The sequence below is a fragment of the Trachypithecus francoisi genome, unplaced genomic scaffold, assembly GCF_009764315.1.
Source record: "Trachypithecus francoisi isolate TF-2019V2 unplaced genomic scaffold, Tfra_2.0 Lachesis_group5, whole genome shotgun sequence".
Classification (NCBI taxonomy): domain Eukaryota; kingdom Metazoa; phylum Chordata; class Mammalia; order Primates; family Cercopithecidae; genus Trachypithecus; species Trachypithecus francoisi.
In genome coordinates, this window is record NW_022681470.1 from 3,659,854 (window position 1) to 3,671,644 (window position 11,791).

Here is an 11,791-nt window from a genome sequence, read left to right on the forward strand (position 1 = left end):
TCTTGAACTCCTGACCTTGTAATCCACTCGCCGTGGCCTTCCAAAGTGCTAGGATTACAGGTGTGAACCACCGTGCCTGGCTGGGTTAACATTTTTAATGTTATTATTTCAAAATGGAGTTTTCCTTTAAAATACGTGGTTTTCAAAAAGTTTGTTGAAATCATCAAGAATGCTTTTATTCATTTAGGGACTTTTTTTTTTTTTTTTGGTCAAAACTCATGTCTAATTTTAAATTGAAAGTGAATTGAAAAAGAGGATTTTAAGTGGATTTTTTTTCTTTTTCTTTTTCTTTTTTTGAGAGGAAGTTTTGCTGCTGTCGCCCAGGCTGGAGTGCAATGGCGCCATCTTAGCTCACTGCAACTTCCGTTTTCTGGGTTCAAGCGATTCTCCTGCCTCAGCTTCCCAAGTAGCTGGGATTACAGGTGCCCACCACCATGCCTGGCTAATTTTTGTATATTTAGCAGAGATGGGGTTTCACCATGTTGACCAGGCTTGTCTTGAACTTCTGACCTCAGGTGATCTGCCCACCTCAGCCTCCCAAAGTGCTGGGATTACAGGTGTGAGCCACCGTGCCCTGCCCTAAGTGGACATTTTCTTTACAGCAATTCTTTGTGGAACTTCTGTTTTGCATTATAGAATGGGAAAATTGTGTTTGTATTTGAAGGCGAATTTTCAAAGGCACAAGGTGTTAAGTCCTAACCCTGAGAACTGTTTCATGGGAAGCAATATCAGCTAATTAAATTTGAAAAAAGGAAAGAGAAAAGGAGAAAAAAGTTAAAAAATAACAGCATACAGTTAGGGAGTCATTGAACTTCTGTGCAAATTTATTTGTATTTTTTGTTTGTTTGTTTGTTTGTTTTGAGATGGAGTCTCACTCTGTCGCCAGGCTGGAGTGCAGTGGCATGATCTTGGCTCACTGCAACCTCTGCCTCGTGAGTTCAAGCAATTCTCCTGCCTTAGCCTCCGGAGTAGCTGGGACTACAGATGCCCACCACCACACCCAGTTAATTTCTGTATTTTTAGTAGAGACAGGGTTTCACCATGTTGGCCAGGATGGTCTCGATCTCTTGACCTCATGATCCGCCTGCCTCGACCTCCCAAAGTGTTGGGATTACAGACGTTAGCCACCGCACCTGGCCTGTTTGTTTGTTTTTTGAGACGGAGTCTCGCTCTGTCGCCCAGGCTAGAGTGCAGTGGCATGATCTCAGCTCACTGCAACCTCCATCTCCCAGGTTCAGGCAATTCTTTTGTCTCAGCCTCCCGGGTTACTGGTATTACAGGCGCCCACCGCATGCCTGGCTAATTTTTATATTTTTAGTAGAGATGGGATTTCACCATGTTGGCCAGGGTGGTCTAGAACTCCTGACCTCAAATGATCCACCTGCCTCAGCCTCCCAAAGTGCTGGGATTACAGGCATGAGCCACCATGCTTGGCCCCTTAATTAATTTTATTTATTTTTATTTTTTGAGACAGAGTCTTGCTCTGTTGCCCAGGTTGGAGTGCAGTGGTGCGATCTCGGCTCACTGCAACCTCCGCCTCCTGGGTTCAAGAGATTCACCCACTGTTACTGGAAAGGGGTCCCAATCCAGACCCCAAGAAAGGGTTCTTGGGTCTTGGGCAAGAAATAATTCGGGGTTAGTCCATAGAGTAAAGTGAAAGCAAGTTTATTAGGAAAGTAAAGGAACAAAAGAATGGCTACTCCATAGACAGAGCTGCCCGAGGGCTGCGGGTTGCCCATTTTTGTGGTTATTTCTTGATGATATGCTAAACAAGGGGTGGATTATTCATGCCTCCCCTTTTTAGACTATATAGGGTAACTTCCTGATGTTGCCATGGCATTCGTAGGCTGTCATGGTGCTAGTGGGTGCTAGTAGCAGTGAGTACGACCAGAGGTCACTCTCGTCGCCACCTTGGTTTTGGTGGACTTTGGCCGGCTTCGTTACTGCAACCTGTTTTATCAGCAAGGTCTTTATGACCTGTGTCTTGTGCCAACTTCCTGTCTTATCCTGTGACTTAGGATGCCTAACTACCTGGGAATGTAGCCCAGTATATTTCAGTCTTACTTTACCCAGCCCCTACTCGAGATGGAATTGCCCTAGTTCAAATGCCTCTGACACCCCCCCCCCCGCCTTTTATAAGAGAATCCTTAATCCTAAGAGTTGCAGAGGGACAAAGATCCATCTTCTGCAACTTCTTCAGGCTGATTGGGGTGATGATGCCCAACTACTGGGTCTTTTGTATTCAGGGTAGAGGGCAGCTCAGTCAGAAAGCACCCATGTGGTGAGGGCCATTCCTAACTCTTGAATTCCGACAAAAGGTGATATCGTAAGTGTTACATTTAAGAAAACATTGAGTAAACTTATCCTCGTTTTTACACAAAGAGTACAATAACAATGTATTCCACAAGAGTAAAGCAAAATAAGAAAAATTATTACAAGTAAACTAAATTAGAAGGCTTCCCATCCACTGGGCAACTGTTGGAACTAAGCTGATATGGGATTGTTAGCGATTCCAATGCATGCCCAGAATTAGAATACTGATCCAGATTTTTACATTACCCATCCCTGTTTTTCCTTTTGTTGAGCTGCAGCCAGAGATCACTGGTTGGTTCACAGGAATAAGCAGGGTTAGCCTAAATTGCAGAAACAAACTTAAAAACAATGGATGAGACTAGAATCTAATAACAGGTGTAATAGTTCTTGAAATATAATTTTCCTCTCTCCAGTTTCCCATTTTTACTAAATACAAATCATGGTAAGACCGATTTGCTTTCTTATAGTTGGCCTGATTATTTGTATAAAATACAGCAAGAATAATTATTTTTCACAAAAGGTGTTTTTAAATTGGCTTTTATGGAACTTTGTTCCACAGAAGGAATCTTAGATAAGACTTTTTCAGAGCCAAGCCCTGCCACGGGTTTGTATCCTCAAATACCTATGAGATGAGTACATTCCTCTCCTCTTGGGGTCGCAAGATAACTTGGGGCTCCTGAGCCTGTTGGAAAGTGACATCCTTTACTTACCACAGGTCAGAAACCCTGTACAGAAACCCTGCACGGGGACTGTGCAGGCAAGGTATGAGGCCAGTTCTACCAAGGGGCTTTTATTGGCTCTACAAGTCAAGTTTAATTCCTTAAAGGAAAACACACCATTCCAGTTAAAGCCTTGGTAAAATAACCAGCTTTTCCAATTGTGTCCTGTTATAAAAAAAATTCTTATTGCAATTAGGCAAATAAATATATATTGCCAGTTAAGTTAAGAATACTCACAAATACTGCCAGGCGCGGTGGCTCACGCCTGTAATCCCAGCACTTTGGGAGGCCGAGGTGGGTGGATCACGAGGTCAGGAGATCGAGACCATCCCGGCTAACACAGTGAAACCCCATCTCTACTAAAAAAATACAAAAAAATTAGCTGAGCGTAGTGGTGGGTGCCTGTAGTCCCAGCTACTCGGGAGGCTGAGGCAGGAGAATGGCGTAAACCCGGGAGGCGGAGCTTGCAGTGAGCCGAGATCGCGCCACTGCACTCCAGCCTGGGGGCAGAGCGAGACTCCGTCTCAAAAAAAAAAAAAAAAAAGAATATTCACAAATAGCAAATTTTGGAGAAATCAGGTACAGAGAAACAAATGTGCTCCAAAGTTTGTTCATAGGAGTATATTTTACTCAATTGTTAAAAAATGCAGATAGCTCAAAAGGTTCCTTGACTCTGAAAAGCAACACAAAGAATCAATAATGTTTTAAGCAAAGTCAAAAAGATTACTTCAGAATTCTTTAGTTTATGCAGTTAACTCCTGTTCAAACTGATATACATGAACATTCCAGTTCTCTGTGAGAGTTCTGAAAGTTTTTTCCTCTATTTTAATATCACAATTTCCAAAGTTATCAGAAACCTGCATTTAAGAATACCTGTTAGAGTTCTATAGTTGATTATAAACTACCTTTTGAAGAGTGTTAAGACAACAATTATCTGTGGATGGCAAAATGTCTTAGGACAGCCACAGTCAAAAACGTGATTGACAAATGATGTTTTTCTTTGGCCTGATTATTTGTATAAAATGCAGCAAGAATAACTATTTTTCACATAACCTTTTTTTTTTTTCTTTGAGATGGAGTCTCGCTCTGTCGCCCAGGCTGGAGTACAGTGGTGCGATCTCAGCTCACTGCAAGCTCTGCCTCCGGGGTTGACGCCATTCTCCCACCTCAGCCTCCCAAGTGGCTGGGACTACAGGCGCCTGCCACCACGTCTGACTAATTTTTTTGTGTTTTTAGTAGAGACAGGGTTTCACTGTGTTAGCCAGAATGGTCTCGATCTCCTGACCTTGTGATCCGCCCGCCTCAGCCTCCCAAATTGCTGGGATTACAGGTGTGAGCCACCACGCCCGGCCCACATAAGCTGTTTTTAAATTGGCTTTGATGGAACTCTGTCCCATAAATGAAATCTTAGATGAAACTTCGGTTTTTTGGTTACCTCTGTGGCATACAATGATATTATGTAACAATTATAATTATTAATAACATATACTAAGTCATATCAGAATTATAGGAATTTCCTGTTATTTTGGAACATATGGCAATAACACATTTATAAAAATACAGTCCAAAGAAAATCAAACACTGTCTCATATTTGATAGTGTTTCCTGTATGAGTTTTGTACAATATAAGCCAAATTTCACCTTTACATTAGTGTACTATTAATGTTAAACCCAATTCTTTTTTTTTCTTTTTGAGACAGAGTCTGGCTCTGTTGCCCAGGCTGGAGTGCAGTGGTGCAATCTTGGCTCACTGCAACCTCCACCTCCCACGTTCAAGCATTTCTCTTGCCTCAGCCTCTCGAGTAACTGGGATTACAGGTGTGTGCCATCATGCCTGGCTAATTTTTTTTTTTTTTTTCAGACAGAGTCTTACTCTGTTGTCTAGGCTGAAGTGCAGTGGCATGATCTTAGCTCACTGCAACCTCTGCCTCCCAGGCTCAAGCAATTTTCCTGCCTCAGCATCCCGAGTAACTGGGATTATAGGCACATACCACCTTGCCCAGCTAATTTTTTGTGTTTTTGGTAGAGATGGGGTTTCACCATGTTGGCCAGGCTGGTCTTGAACTCCTGACCTCAAGTGATCTGCCTGCCTTGGCTTCTCAAAGTGTTGGGATTACAGGCATGATTCACTGCACCCAGCCAAGCCCAATTCTTAATAAAACCTTCTAGACATATTTACCAAATTTTAATGTTTGTAAGATTCTCATAAACTTTTTATAACCCTTTACAAATTTTGTTAAACAGCAGATCATAAGCAAATTTTTTGCTTTAGGAAAAACCTGTTGTGTTTTTTTTCCAATGTTTAATTTACGGAGAAACTGAATAATACCCCTTTAACTTTAGCCAATATGTTCATACACAGCAAGGTAGGTAAATGGAACAATTTCTAAAAGTCAGAGAAGCAGGCTGGGTGCGGTGGCTCAAGCCTGTAATCCCAGCACTTTGGGAGGCTGAGACGGGGCGGATCACGAGGTCAGGAGATCAAGACCATCCTGGCTAACCCGGTGAAACCCCGTCTCTACAAAAAAAAAAAAAAAAAAACTATAAAAAACTAGCCGGGCGAGGAGGCGGGCACATGTAGTCCTAGCTACTCGGGAGGCTGAGGCAGGAGAATGGCATGAGCCTGGGAGGCAGAGCTTGCAGTGAACTGAGATCGCACCACTGCACTCCAGCCTGGGTGACAGAGCGAGACTCCATCTCAAAAAAAAAAAATTAAAAAAAAAAGGTCAGAGAAGCAGTTTATAACCTTAAAGGATTTAGCAAACAATATCTGACTTGCATAATTTAGACCAAATATTTACATTTTTGAGGATATTTTTATTTTACCAATAATCTTTAAAACTATCTTTATTTCCCAAAGATTACTTAAGTCACTTGAACTAAAAGGCATTAGACTTTATACTTTTCTGTCAAAATATTTGATTTAAGCACGTGTTTTTAAGTCAATCAACTCAAGCTCTTTTATATGTAAACATCACACACACGACACATATAAATAAGCAGACAGACAGAAGATCAAAGACTCATTCCCTAAGCCAGGAATAGGACCCTGAACCCAGGCTGCCATTGTGAAGAGAGAAAGCACAGCCACACCGTTACAAGGCCAAGCTCCCAAGGACATACAAGACAAGAAGGAAACCTCATCCAGTTTTTTACAGATACCTGCAGCAAAGGTTTTTTTTTTTTTTTTTTTTTGAGACAGAGTCTCATTCTGTGGCCCAGGCTGGAGTGCAGTGGCGTGATCTCTGCTCACTGCAACCTCTGCTTCCCCGGTTCAAGCGATTCTCCTGCCTCTGCCTCCTGAGTAGCTGGGATGACAGGCACCCACCACCACACCTGGCTAATTTTTGTATTTTTAGTTGAGACAGGGTTTCACTGTGTTGGTCAGGCTGGTCTCGAACTCCTGACCTTGTGATTTGCCCGCCTCAGCCTCCCAAAGTGCTGGGATTACAGGCGTGAGCCACCACGCCCGGCCAAAGTTTTTAACTGACCCGTCCCTGAACAGCGGGCTTACAGGTGTCATAGGCCCTCATTCTGTCCTAAGATACTCCTCTCCATCACAGAACACAGAAAGACACGCAAAGCACACCAGATTCACTACAGTGTAAGATTAGCCTCGCAAATCCTTTCTTCCAGTCATCAAAACTTCAGAGGAGATTGTTACCATTTAATCCGTTTGTACAGAGAGGAAAGCATTGCCTGAGGCAGAGTGGGGAAGGGGAGGCACTCAGAGAGAGCCAGAGAAAGACCCACCCATTGCAGTGACCCTGAAAAGTTCAGGCGGCTGCTTGTTTGTAGTGAAGGGATCTGTTCCAGAAGTCCCATCAGCTCTCAAGTTTCCCCTTTTAGGGAGAAAAAAGCTCCCCATGTCCCATGATCCTGTACATGCTTAATCCTGTCACCCACAGCCATCAGCAAAGAGTGCAAGGCAGATTAATGTAAAGAGAACAGCAGTTAACATCCCATAGTGCCAAACCCGTTCTTAGCTGAAAGGGATTTTACTGCGAAGGGCCTGTGACCCCCTAAATCTAAGAAAGGACTCTAACCCTCCTAAGTTGGGCTTCTAACCCAAGGTCGGTCAAGCATCCTTGCCTTTTCTTTTTTTTTTTTTTTTTTTTTGAGACTATGTTTTGCTCTTGTTGCTCAGGCTGGAGTGCAGTGGCATGATCTCGGCTCACTGCAACTTCCGCCTCCTGGGTTCAAGCGATTCTCTTGCCTCGGCCTCCCAAGTAGCTGGGATTACAGGCACCTGCCACCACGCCTGGCTAATTTTTTGTATTTTTAGTGGAGACAGGGTTTCATCACGTCCTTGCCTTTTATTAAGAGGGGCCTCTATCCCACGCTGTCTTAGGAGAGACTCTAATTCCCCTAAGTTGGGCCTCTAATTCAATCCCATCCTTTACCAGAGTACCCCACCACTTACCCAAAGTCGGCCAGTCGGTGCTTCAATCTGTTTCCTTTGGGCCAGGGGGTTTCTTCAGTATCGTCCCTTCCATGGTTTGCCAGAAAGATGTTACTGAACCCCATCACTTGCCCAAAGTTAGCCTTTTTTTTGTTTGTTTGTTTGTTTGTTTGTTTGTTTGAGACAGTCTTGCTCTGTCGCTCAGGCTGGAGTGCAGTGGTGCGATCTCAGCTCACTGCAGCCTCTGTCACTGGGATTCAAGTGATTCTCCTGCCTCAGCCTCCTGACTAGCTGGGATTACAGGTGCGTGCCACCACGCCCAGCTCAAAGTTAGCCTTTGGGTCAGGTGTTTCCACACTGTAGTCTCTTCTGTGATCACCAGAAAGACGTCACCAAAGAGGGGTCCCGACCCAGACCCCAAGAGAGGGTTCTTGGATCTCGTGCAAGAAATAATTCAGGGCAAGTCCGTAAAGTGAAAGCAAGTTTATTAGGAAAGTAAAGGAATAAAAGAATGGCTACTCCACAGACAGTGCAGCCCCGAGAGCTGCTGGTTGCCCATTTTTATGGTTATTCCTTGATGATATGCTAAACGAGTGGTGGATTATTCATGATTCCCCTTTTTAGACCATAGAGGGTAACTTCCTGATGTTGCCCTGGCATTCGTAGGCTGTCTTGGAGCTAATGGGAGTGTAGCAGTGAGGACGACCAGAGGTCATTCTCATGGCCATCTTGGTTTGGGTGGGTTTTGGTCCGCTTCTTTAGTGCAATGCGTTGTATCAGCAAGGTCTTTATGACCTGTATCTTTTTTTTTTTTTTTTGAGATGGAGTCTTGCTCTGTCGCCAGGCTGGAGAGCAGTGGCGGGATGCTGGCTCACTGCAAGCTCTGCCTCCCGGGTTCACGCCATTCTCCTGCCTCAGCCTCCCGAGTAGCTGGGACTACAGGTGTGCACCACCATGCCTGGCTAATTTTTTGTGTTTTAAAAGAGATGGGATTTCACCATGTTGGTCAGGCTGGTCTCGAACTCCCAATCTCAGGTGATCTGCCCGCCTTGGCCTCCCAAAGTGCTGGGATTACAGGCATAAGCCACTGCGCCTGGCCAACATATGACTTGTATCTTTTGCCAAACCCTACCTCATCCTGTGACTTAGAATGCCTGACAGGCTGGGGATGCAGCCCAGTAGATCTCAGCCTCGTTTTACCCAACCCCTATTCAAGATGGAGTTGCTCTGGTTCAAACAACTCTGACATCACTTCCGCCTCCCAGGTAGCTGGAACCACAGGCGTGCCACCACGTCTGGCTAATTTTTGTATTTTTAGTAGAGACAGGATTTCCCCATGTTGTCCAGGCTGGTCTCGAACTCCTGGCCTCAAGTGAAATGCCTGTCTCGGCCTCCCAAAGTGCCAGGATTACAGATGTGAGCCACTGCACTCGGCCACCTATAAAAATGTATAATCCAGCCCGTGGAAGCTCTTCCCCCACCTCAAAAAGCAGGTTTTTCACTGAGTGTAACTACAGTTTTCTCCGGTGGGTTTCACTCACTCATTAACTCTTTCATTCATTTACTTCAAGACGTATTTTAGAGCTGGGCACAGTGCCTTATGCCTGCATGAAGGGAAAATAAATCTCGGGGCCCCAAAATGACCAAGCAGGGAACTGCTCAGGGCAAACCTGCCCCTTTTCTATTCAAAGTCACCCCTCTGCTCACTGAGATAGATGCATATCTGATTGCCTCCTTTGGAGAGGCTCATCAGAAACTCAAAAGAATGCAACTCTTTGTCTCTTACCTACCTATGACTTGGAAGCGCTCTCCTTGACTGGAGTTGTCCCGCTTTGTCCAGTCTTTCCAGACTCAACCCATGTACATCTTACACATATTGATTGAGGTCTCACGTCTCCTAAACTGTATAAAACCAAACTGCCCCTACCATCTTGCACACGTGTTGTCAGGACCTCCCAAGGTTCAGTTTAAGAGACTGTGTCACAAGTGTGTGTCCTCAGCCTTGGTAAAATAAACTTTCTAAGTTAACTGGAACCTGTCTCAGATTTTCAGTGTTCAAACCTGTAATCCCAGCTACTCAGGAGGCTGATGGGGGAGGAACGCTTGAGCCCAGGAGTTTGAGGCTGCAGTGAGCTATAATCACGCCTCTGCACTCCAGCCTGGGCAACAGAGTGAGACTGTCTCAAAAAAAAAAAAAAAAAAAAAAGCCAGGCCCACTGGCTCATACCTGTAATCCCAACACTTTGGGAGGCCGAGGCGGGTGGATCAGAAGGTCAGGAGTTCAAGACCAGCCTGGCCAACATGGTGAAACCCCATCTCTACCAAAAATACAAAAATTAGAGCACCTGTATTCCCAGCTACTTGGGAGGCTGAGGCAGGAGAATCACTTGAACCCGGGAGTCGGAGGTTGCAGTGAGCTGAGATGACACCACTGCACTCCAGCCTAGCAACAGAGCAAGACTCCATCTCAAAAAAAAAAAAAATTTTTTTTTCGATCATCTGCTATGTGCCTAGCACTCCTCTAAGGGTACAGCAGTGGACAAGACAGACACACTCGGTCCCCGCTTTCAGGAAGCTGATGGGCGATGGGCAAAGGCAAGTAAAAATGTTGTGCTGTGAAACGCCACCGTCTTAGGCTGGGGCTCTCTCTTTTTCTCGTCAGATTTTCACCCTGGGAGAAACTCGGCACCATGTCGTAAGCAGCCCTGTGGAGAGCCCAAGTGGCGAGGCCTCCTGCCAATAATCAGCGATAAACCCAAGCCTGCCAACAACCATGCCAGTGAGCTCGGGAGCAGGTCCTCCACCCTGGCAAGCCTGAAGAGGACCCCAGCCCCGTGAGAGACCTTGAGCAGGAGCTGTCCAGCTTAGCTGCTCCAGGATTCCTGACCCTCAGAGACTGTGTGCGATGAGAAATCTTGCTGTTTTAAGTTGCTAAATTTGGGTGTAATTTGTTCGGCAACATTGAAGAACTACAGGTCTCGACTCTCTTGTTCAGTTATCCTATCCACATCCTTGGTAACCCTCCAGCAGTGGGATGACCCTGGACCTTCTTGTGAGCTCAAAATCAGGCTGCTGAGTATTGCTGGAAAATTTCACAAAACAGGGCATGTTGTTTTCATGTCCACTCATGTCATTTGGATCCTTGACACTGCTTCACAGTGTTTTCTAGTGAACTCTCTCATTTTCAAATATTCTCCATGTTTTTTTTTTTTTTTAATTTTTTCTTTTTGAGTCAGAGTCTTGCTCTGTCACCCAGACTGGAGCACAATAGTGCGATCTTGGTTCACTGCAGCCTCCACCTCTTGGGTTCAAGCGATTCTCCTGCCTCAGCCTCCCGAGTAGCTGGAATTATAGGTGCGTGCCACCACACCTGGCTAATTTTTGTATTTTTAGCAGAGACAGGTTTTGTGGGCCAGACTGGTCTTGAACTCCTGACCTCAAGTGAGCCTCCCATCTCAGCCTCCCAAAGTGCTGGGATTACAGGCATGAGCCACCGTGCCTAGGCTGTTTTGTTTTATTTTGTGTTTGTTGGTTTTTTGTTGTTGTTTGTTGTTTGTTGTTTTGTTTCATTTTGTTTGGACAAGGTCTTGCTCTGTTGCCTAGGCTGGAGTGTGCACTATCCCGATCAGAGCTCACTGAAACCTTGAATTCCGGGGCTCAAGCCATCCTCTCACCTCAGCCTCCTGACTGGCTGAGACCACAGGTGTGCACCACTACACCTGGGTAGTTTAAAAAATTTTCTTGGCCAGGCATGGGGGCTCATGCCTGTAATCCTGGCACTTTGGGAGGCTGAGGTGGGCGGATCATGAGGTCAGGAGTTCAAGACCAGCCTGGCCAATATGGTGAAACCCCATCTCTACTAAAAATACAAAAATTGACTGGGCATGGTGGCAGGTGCCTGTCATCTCCTGAGGCAGGAGAATCTCTTGAACCTGGGAGGCAGAGGTTCCAGTGTGCCCGGGTGACAGAGCAAGACTCCATCTAAAAAATAAAAAATAAAAAAAATTTGTAGAGACAGTCTCATCATGTTGCTCAGGCTGGTCGCAAACTCCTGGGCTCGAGTGATCCTCTCATGGTGGCCTCCTGAGTCGCCGGATTACAGACTGGTGCCACTACACCTGGCTCCACTGTTTCTGGCCTCAAGCCTCTTTGCCTCCGCTGCCCCCACCCTTTTTTTTTTTTTTTTTTTTGTGATGGAGTCTCGCTCCGTCACCCAGGCTGGAGTGCGGTGGCGTGATCTCAGCTCACTGCAACCTCCACCTCCTGGGTCCAAGTGATTCTCGTGCCTCAGCCTCCCAAGTAGCTGGGATTATAGGCATGCGCCACCACACCCAGCTAATTTTTGTATTTTCAGTAG